General features: G+C 37.6%; 1 protein-coding gene across 1 annotated transcript in view; it reads right to left on the minus strand.

Annotated features, from left to right (window-relative positions):
• GRIA4 (glutamate ionotropic receptor AMPA type subunit 4) overlaps positions 1 to 18,335 on the minus strand; it is a 373,881-nt gene that overhangs the window by 209,633 nt on the left and 145,913 nt on the right.

Below are 18,335 nucleotides of genomic sequence, written 5' to 3' on the forward strand. Positions count from 1 at the left end.
CTCTCTCTCTCTCTCTGTGTGTCTCTCATGAATAAATAAATAAAATTTAAAAAAAGAATAAAAATAATACAACAAAGACCCATATGCTTTTTACACCAATTTATGTGTACATGTATGTATCTTCCATGTGTCATACACACTTCTTTTTCCTGAAACAAATGCATTTGTCATGAACCTTTAGTCTAAATTGATGAGTGCCCCAAGAATTAGTTAAAATATGTATGCTGTATAAATATCAATATTTGATTTATTTTAAAATGTTAATTATATCATCTTTGATGAACTTGTTTGAGTGACTGAAACTTTAGCATGGGTGCAGATTGAGGTAGGGGTCTAGGAGTCATTCAGATCAAAATTATGGGGGCAGCCCAGGTGGCTCAGCAGTTTAGTGCCGCCTTCGGCCCAGGGCCTGATCCTGGAGACCCAGGATCCAGTCCCACATCGGGCTCCCTGGATGGAGCCTGCTTCTCCCTCTGCCTATGTCTCTGCCTCTCTTGCTCTCTTTGTGTCTCTCATGAATAAATAAATAAAATCTTAAAAAAAAAAAACCCAAAAAACAAAAACAACAAAATTATAGTGAGAGCAGGGCAGAAACAGCACTGGCTCCAGAGAAAATGTTGGGAGAGCAGAGCTGAGCAGTAAGGACGAAGTGTGGAGGATCAGGAAAATATGGCAGACAGCACACAGTACTGAAGATGATCATGAGAAGATAACTTGTAGCTGGGCTTATTTAATATTGACAATGTTTCAAAAGATAGTGCAAAAATAGTGTCAGATACCAAAAAGGGACTTAAGAGGAAAAAGAACAGGAAGCATTTAAGAGTATGAACTATCAGTAATATCTCTGGGTCTTGGAGCTGAAGGTTAATTTGTGAAAAGATTAAATTCTGTAGAGGAGGGTGGGGTAGTCAAAACCCAAACTGTAAACACAGAGGAGTGAAGACTATAGGGAAAACTCTGTGGATTATGCTTCAAAGAATGTGATGAGAACAGACTGCACAGGGCTCAGGACAGTTCAGATTATAAAGGGTATTGAGTTGTTTATGGTTTGGGGAGACTTTGGTCATCTGTATAGACAGAGAGAAACTAATGGTCAATGAAGGCATGTAGATAATGGAAGGAAACATCTTCAAGCATGAGGGAAAACATGAGCTCATGTGCAGGGTTAACCCTGAATGAAGGCAATGGTGATTTCCTGAAGGTAAAAAGAACACAGAGCAAACGAACAAGTTTCCAGGTCATTTCGAGGTTAATAGAAAATTGACAGAGCTCATGTTAACTGGCCTCAATAAAAGTATCTTGATCTCTAGAGAATCAGGGAGAAGAAAAGTCTAGCTTGATATTTCTGAAAATTGGCAAAATATTTGGAATAAAAGTTTTGGGGAAAGCAATAGGGATTTAATAAGAATAAGCAGAACAACTGCTCAGCAGATGGTGGGCTTAGGTCAGTTTGCAATGTAATGAAGTAACCCCAACCCCGTTTTATGTCTTTCTTCAGGAGAAGTTGGAATCCTGGAAAGAGGAAAAAATTGGATAATTGGGCTTACTTAAAAACTGATTTTAAACTGGAGAATACTTTTAAACTGTGTATTAAAATACTTCGGATGAATTTTGAGCAGACGGGGAAAGGGCTGAGAAAATTTGTTAAGTAGCTAAACTTACCTAACTTATATAAATATATTTACCTAGGGAAACTAAGAAAGAAGACATATAAAATCTGACAAAAACATACCATCAGTAAAAGGGATGTGATATTGCTAACCACATTTCACATATTAAAGGTCTTGAGAAGAAATTAATTTTTTTCTTCATAAAATGGCAAAATTTGACAGAGCTAAACAACCAAATCGAAGTCTGAAGTCTGTCTTTAAACAGGAGTCTGTCTTTAAACAGGGGACATTAGGATATAAGCAAGGTGTCATCACAGATTAAACTCTCCCTGCATCAAGATGTTAGGTTCATTACAAGGCTAGAATAAACTAGAGCACTTCCATCATCTATGAGATAAATATGGATCATATAGATACACCACATAGTCATATAAATGATGTATTATGACATAAAGAAAACATATATATTATATTATTACCAGCATCTTTTGTACATATTCTAATACATAGTAGGAATTCACGACATAAAGTAACTAGTAATCTATCTCTTGTTTTTGTTACTTTTAAGTTAAAATAGAGGGAAAAATCTTTAAAATAAAATCTGGCTCCAAATCCTAAATGATAAACTTTGACTAAAGCCAGCCTACTCTGATGACTCATGTACTTGACATCTTTTTAGCATTTATGTATATAAGTTTTAGTATGCTCATCTTCACTTACTTACATGTCACACTGTTATTTTCCTGGTTGGTTTTTCTTGCCTGCAGAATCTCACTACCCCCAGTTAATTCTCCATACTGCTTTAGTGTTACATTTCTGAAGCATAAACTTTTCACATGCCCCTACTCTTTAAAATAAATGCTGGCTCCCATTTACCTGAGACACAGGATCCAGGATCTCCAGTAGGGCATCTACAAGCTGGTACTATCTGTTCTCATCCATCCCAAGCACCTTCTTTTGGCCAGTCATCTCCAGTTGACCCTCTTCTGGGGCCACACTGAGTTATTTACCATTTGCATGACAGATCATGCTCTTGTACACACCGTTCCCTGCATGGCAGATCATGCTCTAGTACACACTGTTCCCTGCATGATAGATCATGCTCTTCATGCACTGTTCCCTAAATAATACTTCTGCATTTGATCTGAAAACTTTTTAGTCTTTAGGATCTACTCAGCTCAAGCGTCAACCTCTCTGAAGCCTCCCCGTCTCTTTAGAGAAAATGACACCTGTGCCTCTGCACAGTCCTCTATGTGCCTCCCTTAGAGCATGGTTCACACTCTATATGGTTGTTTGCACACACACCATTATACATTTTGTTTCACCTAACAATTCACCTACCTGCTATTTCCTTTCACCTAACATTAACCAAACACCTGCTACATGAGTCAGAGCAAGAGCTAGTCCTTGTCCCTGGGCTCAGAGCTCCCATACTAGACTCTAAGCTTCTCAAGTTACTGAGCTTACACTCCAGAACGTGTGCACAGCTCACTAATCATGTAGAAACTTACCTAGCCATTTCTTATCTTTCATCACTCAATGTCCTCTCCCTGGAATTCCTTCCCTCTCTTCTGATTGAAAGCCTATATTAACTTCTCAGGCACCAATTCATGTCTTACCTTCTTCAGTGCCTATCTTAGTCCTAAATCTGATATGAGGTCTTCTTGCCTTGAATGCCAACCCCATCTTTGTGCTTCTCTTATGTTACTCACCTAGTGCAATTCCCATTACAGTGATCTGTGTTCTGTTTTCTCTTTGCTATCAAAATCTACAGTTTGTGCACATATTCACTTTGCATTCTCCATGTAAGTGATCATCCACAACCATTTATTTAAATCAGTTGAGTGACCCAACTCATATAAAGAAGGTTCTAGACCCCTTTCACAAAAGCATCACATATTATGGTCACTGAAGCATCTATTCACAGAAAATGCCAGGTGTATTTTTTTTTAAGATTCTGTATAGTTTATTTCTTTTCTTTTTTTATGAAAAATTTTTTTACATGAAAACCTAAGCACTCTGAGATCCTAAAACTGAACCGTATATATTCTGATTATTGTTTACTTGGTATTCAAGTGGTCATTCCTTGACATAACTGTCTGATTTCATCATTCTCAACTCCAGTTTTTAAATCAAATTTTATTTTTTAAGCCTCCTAATGCTACTCTTTGTTATGCCAATATATCCTTTATCTATCCACAGATGATGTTTTTTAGAAGACAACTTTGTTTTTCTTCAATAAAAATGCATTTATAAGAAAATTGGCACATGCATATGTTTGACTTTCAGTATTAAACTTGGCATTACCTCCTGGGGCTGGCAGTCCCCACTATGCTCGCCTTGTCATCCTCCATTATGTGCTCTAGCAGTACAGCCAACACCTGTGACCACACAAAAGACCAAACATAGCAGCTGCAGGACTCAGATGTCCATGCTGAAATAAATTACTAAAGCTGAAATATTTGGATGTGGGACTGGTTCTTTTTTTTGAGCCTTTCAGGAACTGTTGGGATTGCCCGCTGCTACATAGTGATATATATTAAGTGTCCAACATTTGTGTACTCTGTCTTCTTTGGCTATCTCTGATTCAAATTAAAGGTGGAGATCCTCATTAGAGGGACAATATAGTAGCTAAAAGCACATATTTTGAAATCGAACTGCCTGGATTTGAAGCTGGATCTATCACTTACTGTGTGATCTTGGACAAGTTATTAAACCCCTGTAAGACCTCAGTATTCTCATCTATAAAGTAGAAATGATATCACATGCCTCAGAATGCTCTGAGGATGAAGTGAGTTTGTATGCACAAAGCTTTTAGAACCATGCCTGTTCCTGGTAAGCACTGTATAAGTGCTTTCTGTTATTAGTAGATTATCAATTCTTGAAGAATCTCAGGCACAACTTGAAAGCAATTTTTTCATAACATCTACAATTTCTCCTTCATAATTTTCTTTTTCCACTTGCATTTTTTTTTGTGGCATATGCTTCTTATTTGTGCAAAAAATGCACAAGAGTCATTAAAAAAACACATTGGGCTTAAGCCTACCCCTGGTGAAATTAGCACAAAATATATTAGAGTTTTTTTCCCCCCTTCTAGAATTTTAAGAGCATGCCATACCACTTCTTATTTATACAGCCAACACTTTTCTTTTCTTTTCTTCTCTTTTCTTTCTTTTTTTTTCTTTTTTTTTTTTAAAGATTTTATTTATTTACTCATGAGAGACCCGGAGAGAGAGGCAGAGACACAGGCAGAGGGAGAAGCAGACTCCATGCAGGGAGCCTGATGTGGGACTCAATTCCAGGATTCCAGGATCACACCCTGGGCCAAAGGCAGACGCTCAACTGCTGAGCCACCCAGGCATCCCAAGTCAAAACTTTTCAAGTGGTAAAATTATTTTTAAAAAGCCCTAGTTCAAGTATAAACAACTTAATAAGTGATGGGAATGTCAGATACTCCATGAATCCCATTCATATCTTAGATGCCAAGTATTTCAGGTCTTTCATTCCTGGGCCCAAGGAACTCCAGACCACCCTCTCTTGTGATAACTATTAGGCTATTATACATGTTCTAGTCTCTTATTATTTTCATTATTATTCTTGCCAATTTTTAAGTTCATTCATCAAATTGATAGATATGTATGGTATATCTTCTATGTGAATACCCTGGGAGTATAGCAGTGAATAAATAAACAAAATGCTCTGTTGTGATGGAGCTTATATTAAGTAAAATACATAAAATGTAGGACAATGGTGTGTGCTGTAGCGAAAATTAAAGCAGAAAATGAGAATGGGATATCAGGAGGATGGAAGTGGTCAGAGAGGGTCTCACTGAGAAGGTGACATCAAGCAAAGATTTAAAGGAGAAGAGTGTGAGGTCTTCTTACATCTGCACAAAGAGTATTCCAGGTAAAAGAAAGGGCATATACAAAGGCCCTGAGGGATATGCCTGCCATGACCTCATGAGAACTTTGATGTGACACTGAGTGATTTGGAAACCATTAGATAGCTGTGGGCAAAGGGATGTGATCTGCTGGTTTTAAAAGGTTCACTCTGGTTATTGCATTTGAAAGACACAGATTGGAGAAAGGATGGGAACAGAGAAATTAGTTAAGAGGCTAGGGTAGACAATATAACAAGATGGTGGCAGAGAAAGAGCACCCTAGACTCATCTTGTCCTATGAACACAACGAAATAACTATCAAATCAATCTAAATACCTCAGACATCAACTTGAAGACTGACAGAATAAACTCCACAAGTAAAGGGAGGGAAGGGAGCCGTAGTTGCAAAGGAGGGGGAGAGAAAGGAGCACACATGGGAACACACAAAGAGAATGTTTCCCCAAAGCCATTGGCTTAGAAAATGAGATGGGCTGAATTTTGTGAGTTCTTGCAACCAGTGAGTCTCAAAGCTTGGAGTTTTAAAGGTTAGCAGGCTTGTGTGGGATAGAGCCAAAAGGGCACTACCCTACTGCTGAAGAGGAGGAAGGCAAACAACCCAAGACAGACAGGCTGCAGTGATCTGAGAAATGTTTGGGGCACACAGTGGAGAGATTATTGCTCTTCTTGGAGAGGCAGCATTCACAGGATGTCTCTCTGGGTACAAAGGAGCCAGCTGGCCCCATTTCCCTCCTCCGCTGCTAACATGCCTGATGGAGAATTTATTTATTTTTTTTATTTTTATTTATTTTTTTTAATTTAGTTATTTATGATAGTCACACACACACAGAGAGAGAGAGAGAGGCAGAGACACAGGCAGAGGGAGAAGCAGGCTCCATGCACCAGGAGCCCGACGTGAGATTCGATCCCGGGTCTCCAGGATCACACCCTGGGCCAAAGGCAGGTGCCAAACCGGTGCGCCACCCAGGGATCCCCTGATGGAGAATTTAAAGCACCAATTATAAGGATACTTCTTGGGTTTGAGAAAAGAATAGAAGACTTCAGGGAGGCCCTTACCACAGAGATAAAAGAGTTAAAAAGAATCAGTCAGAGATGAAAAATTGCAATAACTGATAATGAAAACAGGCTCGATGCAATGCACAGCAGGCTGGAAGAAGCAGAGGAATGAATTAGTGATCTAGACGACAAAGCAATAGAAAATAAGGACACTGCACAAAAGAGAAAGAATCATGGAACATGAGAATATGCTTAGGGAGCTCAGTGACTCCATCAAATATCACAACAGTAGTATGACAGGAGTCCCAGAAGAAGAGGAAAAGGAGCAGAAGGTTTATAATAAGGAATTAATAGCTCAAAAATTCCCTAATCTGGGGGAGGAAACAGGCATCCAGATCCAGGAGGCATGAAGAATTCCCATAAAAAGCAACAAAAGCAGGCCAACACCAAGACATATTGTAATTCAATTTGAAAACTATAGTGACAAAGAAAAAACCTTAAAAGCAACGAGACAAAAGAAGTCCCTAACCTAGAAGGGAAGACCCACAAAGCCAGCCTCATATCTCCCCACAGACACCTGGCAGGCCAGAAGGGAATGGCATGTGAAATTCAACGTGATGGGAAAAATCTGCAGCCAAGCCTATTCCACCCAGCGAGGGCATCATTCAGAACATAAGGAGAGAGAAAGTTTCCAAAACAAATTAAGGGAGTTCATGACCACTACACCAGCCCTGCAAGAAATACTACAGGGGACTCTGAGTGGAAAGGAGAGACCAAAAGTAACAAAGACAAGAAAAGATGAGAGAAAATCTCCAGAAACAAAGACAAAACAAGTAACAAAATGGCAATAAAGACATATCTATCAATAATTACTTTGAATATTAATGGATTATACACTCCAATCCAAAGACACATGGTATCAGAATGGATAAAAAAATAAGACCCATCTATATTGTGCCTACAAAGGACTCATTTTAGACTTAAAGGCACCTGCAGATTGAAAGTGAGAGGATAGAGAACCATCATCATGTTAATAGACATCAAAAGAAAGTCAGACTGGCAAAATTTAGATCAGACAATCTAGATGTCTTTGTTCTTGTATTGTTTTGTCCTGCTTTGGTATCAGGGCAGTACTGGCTTCATGGAATGATTTTGAATGTGTTCTCCCTATTCAATTATTTGTAAGATTTTGATAAACATTGTCATTATTATTATTTTTTTTATGTTTCGTAGAATTCACCAATGAAACCAAGTGGTCTTGGGCCCTTCTGTGCTGGGGGATTTCCGATTCCTAATTCACCTTTCATTCTTGATGTTGATCTAAAAAGATTTCCTATTTCTGGGATTCACAGTTCATGATTAAATATGGTAATGAGGGGATCCCTGGGTGGCTCAGCAGTTTATTGCCTGCCTTCGGCCCAGGGCGTGATCCTGGAGTCCTGGGATCGAGTCCTGCATCGGACTCCCCTGCATGGAGCCTGCCTCTCCCTCTGTCTGTGTCTCTGCCTCTCTCTCTGTGTCTCTCATGAATGAATAAATAAAATCTTTAAAATAAATAAATAAATCATGGTAATGTGTGAATTTTTTAGGAACTGTTATCCAATTTATTAATATATATAATTGTTTATAGCAATCTGTTATCACACTATGTATTTCTGTGGTTACCTTTTGTATTGTTTTCTCTTCCATTTCTCATTTTGGCTTTTAGGCTTCTTTCTGATTTTTGGTAGTTACTGCCAGTTTTGTTTATTTTTTGGAAAAACTGGTCATTACTTTCAATAGTATGTTATTGTTTATTCTGGTCTTTATTTTATTTATATGACTTTCCTTTGTTATTTCCTCCCTCTACTAAATTTCAGCTAAGTTTCCTCTTTCTCTAGTTCCTTGTGGTGTAATGTCTATTTGAAAGTCTTTTTCTTAACACAAGCATTTATAGCATAAATTTCATTCTAACATCTGCTTTTGCTGCATCCCGGAGGTTTTGGAATATTGTTTTCTTTTGCTGTGAGACATATTTTGATTTGCCATTTGATTTCTTATTTAGTCCACTGCTTGTGCAGTAGTATGTTGTTAATATTTACATATTAAGTATTTAATATTAAAAAAGGAAGCTATGGTAACAATTCAGCTTAGAGATGACAGTGTCTCTGCCTTTCATCTACTTTTTGAGTTAGTAAGTATTCAAGTTACCAAACAAGCCATATACACAGAACAAACTAGGATTTTGGAAATAAGTTTAAACTCAAAAGTGCTGTTGCTAAATTGCAATGGTTCCAAGATTAATTTCCAAAGTCCTTATCCTTTACCTGGTTAACATAAATCATAAGGTGGGATTAAAACAAACAAAAAATTGGGGATTCATGGGTAGCGCAGTGGTTTGGTGTCTGCCTTTGGCCTAGGGAGCAATCCTGGAGACCCAGGATCAAATCCCACGTAGGGCTCCTGGTGCATGGAGCCTGCTTCTCTCTCTGCCTGTGTCTCTGCCTCTCTCTCTCTCTCTGTGTGACTATCATAAATAAATAAAAATTAAAAAAAAACAAAAAACTAAATATGATATAAGTGAAAACCCATGTAGTTTTACTTCAATTACCACATGTATAAATATATATATTTACTATTTTATATATGCATATGTATATATGAACAGTAGACCCTCTATTAATATTAATATATGCATACATATAAAAAGTAAAAACTTCTAAATGCTTGGGATATAGTTTTGTTTTGTTTTTCCATAGGCATATCTATGCATAAAGGCAAACGAACAATTGGCATTTAGCATAATCCCTATTTTGATACTTTACATTAGAAGCTTTGATCAGGCCTATGATTCTAGGGTATCTTCAAGAGAGGGAAATAAACAAAGGCTTTAGTTCTATTTATTCAGTAACTGAAAGAGATATTTCATCATTATTGCAAAAGATATGAAAACTAAGACTTGGTTAGTTCAGGAACATAATATATCATCAGAAAGCATCTATGTCCATGAGATGGATTTATAATACTATTTCCATGGTATTTATATTCACATTCTTGCACAGATCCTGAAATCAACTTGACAAATGTTTACTGAGTTTATGAATACTTTTTAAGAGATATTTTTGTATTCTGCAAATTTAATTTATGTAGCAATGAAAGCATACATATAACAAACAAACTTAAATACCTACTTTATGTAAGACAATCCTGTGAAGTAATCAATTTTCAATGAAGTTCTAAGTCAGGGGTTGGCAAGCTTCTGTAAAGGGTCAGGTGGTAAATATTTTAGGCTTTGCAGGCCACACAGTCTCTGTGGCAATCATCCAACTCTGCCACTGCAGGGTGAAAGCAGCCACAGAGGATACATAATGAGTGCGTGTGGCTGTGTTTACTTGCAATAAAAGGCTGTCCGCCAGATTTGGCCCACCAGCTGTACTTTGCTGACTCTTGTTCTACAAGTTAGGAATGAAAAGCTTCCAACCCATGATGATCTGTGGTAACTGGTAAATCCTATTTATTAGGATATGCCCAAAGGCAATATCTTCAGACTGGGTCCTGTCTATGTTCTTCAGCACCATCCATTTGACACCGGTTTCCATGAAGCAGCTCACATCCTTATCAGTCATTTCTTTAGCAATATGCTTGTGCCAGCACTTCTTTCAACTCATTCCTGTTTGTCTCATTTACATTAACTATCAGCATCTTAACTCTTCCTATTGTTGTTGATACAGTTCTATTATTGTTATTTTATTTTAAATTATGCTTTTTGATTTAAACATCTGTGTACAGAATTACAGTGCTGATCAGTGCTATTCGATGTTGGATCAGAAAAATTTTGACTGTTCCATGATCTGTTCTACTCTGTGCCCTGTGTTAGTCTGTACTGCATTCAGCTGCATCACGTCCTTTTCCAACATGGGATGCTCTTTGAACCCACTTTTCAGGGTTGTGCAGTTTTTTTTTGGGGGGGGGGTGAGGTTGTGCAGTTTTAATGGCCTTCTCCCTCCAAGGGCATACCTAGACTCTGCATAGACAGAGGGCTGATGGCATCACTGGTCACATACTCCTTGGGGCTGAACTCTTCGGTCTAGTAACACCTGGCCCAATGGATAGTATTGGCTTTGTTCTGACAATTGCATGTCTTTAATAGTCTCTAGGATCTAGTATGAAGAAACCTTCTTCTCATGTTTTTAGACAAAATAAAACAAAACAAACAAACAAAAAAAAGCAATAATTTGTAGTCCAGGTGCTACTAAGAAGACTGCTCCTTCAAGAACTATGAATTCCCTTTAAATCTTTTATCCCCTGTTCTTTAAAAAAAACCTGCCTTTCCCAACTACAGTAATGTGAAGACAATATACACTTAATATAGAAGGACATGACTCACTCTCAAACCTATTATTGCAGTTGAGCAGCCATTTTGACTGTTTAAAATATGCCAACTCCTTAATATACAACCTACAGTTCCTATCTAAACCAATATTTTTAAACTTAATGGGCATCTGGATGCTAATTGTATATACCACTTATTTTCTAATTATTCGAGTGAAAACAGATGGTGTAACATAGATAATATAAAATTTATAAAATGAAGTATTTGAAATGCTTCAACTAACACATTTCAGGTAAAACTTGTACACAGAATTTAATATAAATTAAGTTTAACATGAGACTACAGAAAAATAATCTCGTTAGAATATATCAGTGACAAAATGTTAGTTTTAATTTCTTACTCTATTTCTGAATTAGCCTTTTAAGGTTTGTTTGGGAGCATTTTAAGATATGTTACAAGTAGGGGTGCCTGAGTGGCTCAGTTGGGTAAGCATCTAACTCTTGATCTCAGCTCAGGTCTTCATCTCAAGGTCATGAATTCAAGCCTTCCCTTGGTCTCCACTCTGGGCATGGAGCCTACTTAAAAATATAAATATTTTACAAGTAGAAGAATCATACCTCTTAAATAACTTAAATATTTTTTTTCTAAAATTCACAAGAAAAGAACTAACAGATAGCCACTGAAGTGAGAGTATTGTGCACTCACCTAAAATACCCACGACATGGAATCTATTGGGGCAGAGTAAAGGTTGGAAAAAATGTAAACGACCCACAGAGCAATATCTCTCACAAAATTATTTTCCTTACTTTCCAAATTAAAGCTACAGGCTGTTATAAAGATGAGCGTTTATGCTGTTTTCCTGTATACAGGAAGAATATATATTCATTATGATCTTAATCAGGCACCTATCAAAACAGAATAAAACCCTTAAACTCTGGGAAACCGTAAGAGTGTAATCTCTTCTAGAATGGTAACTACTGTGTCTAGATACTAACATCTTCTGGTGTTATTTTATTTGTTCAGTAGATCTTAGCCTGTCTGCCATGGGCTAATTATTCTAGTTATGTTCCAATCTCTCTTAGGAGGTTTGGAAGGTAGTTTAAGTAAATACATGGTGGCACGAAGTCAACGTGTAACCCTAGTGAACTCGTGAAATTGCCGGCCTCTTCTTCCACCTCCCTTTAAATGCCTTGTGACAAAGGTTTGAATCAGATCATACTTCACAGCATCTGCAAGACTTCATGGACTCTTCACCCTCAAGCCTTGGATTGTGCTGCCTGCTGTACTGAGAGTGCTCTCTTCTCTCACTTTTTTGTTGTTGTTGTTGTTGTTTTTTGTGTTCCAACAAAATTTAATTTACAAAAGCAGGTAGTCCACTGGCTATAGTTCTCTGACCTCTATTCCAGGTTGTTTTGTTTTTCTTTTTTTTAAATAAATTTATTTTTTATTGGTGTTCAATTTACCAACATACAGAATAACACTCAGTGCTCATCCCGTCAAGTGCCCCCCTCAGTGCCCGTCACCCATTCACCCCCACCCTCCACCCTCCTCCCCTTCCACCACCGCTAGTTCATTTCCCAGAGTTAGGAGTCTTTATGTTCTGTCTCCCTTTCTGATATTTCCCACACATTTCTTCTCCCTTCCCTTATATTCCCTTTCACTATTATTTATATTCCCCAAATGAATGAGAACATATAATGTTTGTCCTTCTCCGATTGACTTACTTCACTCAGCATAATACCCTCCAGTTCCATCTCACTCTTATTTCTTCTAAGAAATCCTATTTCTTCACACTCTTTCTGTTAACCCCCAAAGAGTATTAGAATCTTCTGTCACTTTGAACTTGACATTTACCCATGTTCTACTTTTATTTTGTACTTCTATCCCTTGTCTATACCACACGATGGAACTTGGTCCTTAAATTTGTTTCAAAAACTGGTCCTGAGACAGTAATATCAAAAACTTCTCTTTAGGCCGATTTGTTTTTCTATTCTACAATCTATTAGCATGCAACATACAGGTAGAGCTATGATATAAAAAAATGCTCCGAGCAAACAAAAATATCTGTGGCACACACATATTTCCAAAAACAAACTAGTACAATACAGGGTGGAGATTTGACTAATGTAGTGATAGATCAGGTCATTCTAGTTGTTAACCTCTTAGAGACATAGAACATAATTGCCAGAAAAAGCATTAATTTGATTTTAAACAAAAATTTATCAAAGCAAATGTGGTTCATGTCCTATATACTTTATAATATTTCCCAAATGACTGTGAGTGAAGGCCATCTTGGGAAGCAGTGCTGGCTTACATGTCTGTAGTAACACTCCATTTTACTCATATAATTGGAGAACTGCTCCTAACACATTAGTGAATTTTCAACTTAAGCCTGGTTAACTCTATTAAACAACAGTACAATGTTTAAAAATTGTACTTAAAAAATATATCAATCTGTACACATATTGCAAACTACAGCCCACAGACCCAATCTGGCCAACCATCTGCCTTTGTATAGCTTGTAAGGTATGAATGGTTTTTACATTTCTAAATGTTTGGAAGGAGAGAGGGAAATAAAAATAGGATTTTGTGACACATGAAAATGATGTGAAATTCAAATTTCAGTGTCCATAAATAGAGTTTTAATAGAATTCAGACATGGTCCTTCCCTTATGTATTATCAATGGCTGTTTTTCACTACCACAGCAGAGTTGAGTGGTTGTGACAGACACCATATGGTCTGCAAAGCCTAAAGTATCTCCTACCTGGCTCTTTACAAAAAGAGTTTACTGACCCTGAGTAGAGATCATCCTCCCCCACAGTGAATGTAATATAAACTTTTCCTGGCATGTAGTAGAACACAGTGGCTAAAGGCAAGAGTTTGTTGACCAACAGAAGTAGTTGAGTCCTAGCTCTGTTACTGGTTGCCAGGTGACTCTGGGTAAATTAATTAAATTCTCTGAGTCTTAATTTTCTCAGGAATAAAATAGGATAATAATTCTACCTACCTTTTGGGTTTGGGGAAAATTAAATATGAAACACACATGGAAAATTACTCCATGTGTAATGACAATTATGCTCCCAAAAAGATATGCCAAAAATGTAAGGGTAGAGGAAAATTGAAAATAAAAAGATAGCAAAGGATATACTTGACAAATATGAGCCAGAAGAAAGCTTGGATAGCTATATTAATGTTGAAAAAATAGATCTCAAGACAGAAAGCATCGTTAAGGAGAGCAAGGTTTATTATGTAGTATAAATAGTTTCAGTTTATGAGGAAAACACTAAAAATTTTAAAGAATTTTATGTGGAAATGTATCACATATAAAGCAAAACTGGAGAAGTACTATAAGAAATTGATAGATCTATGACTAAAGTAGGAGATTTCCATAATTTCCATCTCTCAATTAGGTCAAGCAATCAGAAATTTAGTAAAGACAGAGAAGATTCAAACAACAACATATAATGATTATTTAGAATGTTGCAGGGTCACCATTCCCCTAAAAGAAAAAGGAAGTAAATAGTCTTGCTAAGACTACATGAAATATTATTAAAATTGAACGTGTACTGGAACATGAAGAAAGTTCTAAAAAGTTTCAAAGAGTTGGTATCACAGAGAATACATTTCCTGCCAGAATTCATTAAGGTTTCTTGTATCAATGCATGTTATATATCTGAACAAATGTGACACAAGTATAAATGAAAAATCTGAATAGGCTTCTGAATCATGAAAAAAATTGAAGCATGTTTTAGAAAAGTTCTTCAGACCTCATGCTTGAATATTTTAAGTCATGTTTTATCAAACTTTTGAGAACAAGCTAATTTTACCATTATATAGAATCATTCAGAAAACAGGAAAAAATGTAATATTCTGTGGCATATTTACAGAAAGCCAACATAACCTTGTCACAAAATTGCATGCTTAATCACATGTAATTATGTGTGCAAAATGGCATGTACGGTAAAGGGAGGTGGTGTGGTTTTATTTCCCCTCCACACCTTCCAGTTGACTGGAGCTTTAGTAGCCACCATGGACCCTGAAGTGAAGCCAACTGTTGAGGATGATGTAGCAGCAATAGAAGTCTGACTGCAGGAAGATAATGAAGCTTTCACAGCAGGTATTTATAGTAGCTCCATGTTATGTGTACTTCATAATACACATATATTCATACTTATGTTATTTTCTTTTTGTTATAATTTGAAGCCTAAATTCTTCCTATTGATATACAACCCAAGATAGAAATCAGCTTCCAGCGACGCCTGAGTGGCTTAGCGACTCAGGGCATGATCCTGGGATCCAGGATCGAGTCTCTCATCAGGCTCCTTGCAGGCTCTTCTGCCTCTCTATCTCTCTGTGTCTCTCATGAATAGATTAAAAAAAAAAGAAGAAATCAGCTTCCATGGTATTTTCTTTATAAATATGACATCACATAGGTATCTTCTGAAATTTCTTTCCAAATACATAGTGAAGTCTTCCTGACAAGTATTTGGTAGTTAAAATGTACAATTTCTGTATCCTTGTGAAGATGCTAAGGCACAGAGGTGACATATGTGAGATAACCCTGGGAAGTACATGGAAGATGGATTTTTGAGGCTTCCTTTGAAGCCAAGGAAGAAAGCTGGTTGATGCGGGTGAATGAAGATTTTTCTGAGCAGAGGCTCCAGTACTATTCTCAAGTCTGCCTTCCACGCACTTACATGGAGGAGGGGTTGCTTCTGGCAAATTTCTATGAGGCACACATTTGGCAAAATTGATGAGTGATTGGCTATGACTGCGTGAGGGAGAAAAAGGAGTAAGGTCTCTTCCTTTTCTAGCATGTAAGGATAGAAATGTATGAAAAGGAGCAAGTTTAAGGGGGCAGGTGATAGATTCACTCTTGGGCATTGAGATTTTTAGATACAATGGGACACCCAATGGTCACTATGAAAATGATTCTTGTTCATGGGTGAGGACTGAGATCTATCTAAATACAGTGAAGATGAGACCCTAAGATTCTTTCATTCATATTTATTTAATGTGACTAAATGGCAGGTTTAGTCCTTGTTCAGGGAATCCCAGAGAACAAGACAAGTCCCTGCTATTACAGACCATAAGGAGTCTGGTGACAAAGGCACAGAATTAAACAAATAGAATACTATGTTTAATGCAGGAAACATATAGTGCAAGGGGGCACATGGAAGGGGTTTATCACTCGGGGGCAGATATGTGGAAAAAAACTTCTTGAAAGACATTATGCCCAGACCTGAAGAATGGGTTGTAAGAGTTAAAGCAGGAAACAGAGATGTGCACCAAATATTTGAGGTTGAGGGAATGGTAGGTGCAGAGCTGTCAAGGCAGGTGAAAGCATCCAGTGTGCTTAAAAATCTTGAAAAGGCCATTTTCACTGGAGTTTGGTGGTTCAGCAGAAGTGGAATACCTAACGAGCTGGGAGCGGTAATCAAGAGGTGGGTTGCAGAGCATCATTTAAGGAATTTGGACATTACATGAAGTATCATGCAAGTCATGAGATCATTCTAATCAGGAACATGCCATATGCAGCTTCGGATTCAAGTTAACAGAGGCAAGATGGCTGAGTACAGAACTGAGGGGGAATGCTAGCATTTTAAGAGAAGTTAGAGGAAGGGAAGTCTAGAAGGAAATGAACTACAAGAAATCACAAATTTATTCTTTTTTGTTTTGTTTCTCCATCAATTTAGCATTTACACTCAGACATGTTCCTGTATTAAAAAGGTGTATGTCTCCTAATATAAAATATTAAGCAAATATCTTTGATTTGTGATTCATTATATTAAAATGATAAATATCTATTGGAGTTTAAGAATAAATTGTGATGGTTTTAGTACATTAATAATGCTGTCAATAATGAGTAATATGACAGCTGGGTAATAGCTGTAACATATACAGTTTGCCATATGCCAGGAACTGTGTGAGCACTTCATACACAACTCAGTGATCTAGTAGGTCACAGACATCTAGCCATTTTAGGAAACCTCTGCAAGGTCAAACATGTCATCGGTGGTACAGCTGGGATCTGCTTCCCGGTCACTTTACATCGTGCTCCACTGTCCTCCACAGACAACATCTGGGTTACAGGATCAAAATAATCTGGAACTATCTCTGTTTGGACAGGTAAGAGATTGGCAGTGCTGCCATAGCCTCAACTATAACCTATTTACATCAGAGGACTGCTTTCCATTGTATGAAATAGTAACATTCTGCTTTCCATGGCCCTACTATCACGTGTTATTTCATATTAGTTTTTTTTTTAAGATTTTATTTATTCATGAGAGACACAGAGAGAGAGAGACAGAGGCAGAGGCACAGGCAGAGGGAGAAGCAGGCTCCATGCAGGGAGCCTTATGTGGGACTAGATCCCAGGTATCCCGGATCACGCCCTGGGGTGAAGGTGGCACTAAACCGCTGAGCCATCCGGGCTGCCCACTGTCACGTGTTATAATGTGGTTATGAACTATAACACACTATAACACATATCCCTTGAGTGAACCTTACATCTGGCAGAAGTTTTGCACTGCAAGGACTTTAACCTTGATTGTGCATGGTCATTACAGACATACTTGCTGCATTTTTTTATAATAGAAGGAACAGTTCTTAGAGACAATATACATTATCTTGAGGCAATGTATGTGTTCAGTCAGAGCTTGAAAAGAAAGATCTTCCTCCCAGAGCTACAGATAAGCAACTGTTTTAAAAAATAAAAAATAAATATAGCCCTTAGGCTATATTCCTTGGAGGCATCTGCTCAGTCATCCCTCTACATTACTGATGGCTGAGAGTTTACCACAGTCCGTAACCGGTAATGAGTGATGGAAGGTTAAGGCTCCCAGTTCCTTGGGATCATGTTGCCTATCCACACTAGGTTCTGAGGGCAGGAAGAGAAAGAGGTAATGTGATTTTTCAGGCTTCTCCAGAATTTTTTCATTGTAAGAAAACTGCATTTAATTCAAGGACCACCCCTATAGAAGAATTTTTTCATTTTGACTAGTCTATGACCTGGGACTTTATTTTATTTTTTTTTTTTTTAAAGATTTTATTTATTTATTCATGATAGTCACAGAGAGAGAGAGAGAGGCAGAGACACAGGCAGAGGGAGAAGCAGGCTCCATGCACCGGAAGCCCGACGTGGGATTCGATCCCGGGTCTCCAGGATCGCGCCCTGGGCCAAAGGCAGGCGCCAAACCGCTGCGCCACCCAGGGATCCCTGACCTGGGACTTTAAAATATGGTATTATCAAAAACAAAATAAAATATGGTGTCATTAGTAAAATATGAATTACATGATTAGTTATTAGAGCACTAAAATTATTTGATACCAGTTGTCAAGGACTTCACTTGATTAATTCATTAGTCCATTTCATGTTTATAGCATACTTATCAGGGGTTAGCACACTATACACAAAAGGTAGAAGTGTAGTAAGATATAATAATTATTGGTGAAAGACCTCTTTCTGGGTGAAGAAAGATATGTAAATATATACACAATGCAATGTGAAAGTGATTA

The sequence above is a fragment of the Canis lupus genome, chromosome 5 (assembly GCF_011100685.1).
Source record: "Canis lupus familiaris isolate Mischka breed German Shepherd chromosome 5, alternate assembly UU_Cfam_GSD_1.0, whole genome shotgun sequence".
In the NCBI taxonomy this organism is placed as follows: Eukaryota; Metazoa; Chordata; class Mammalia; order Carnivora; family Canidae; genus Canis; species Canis lupus.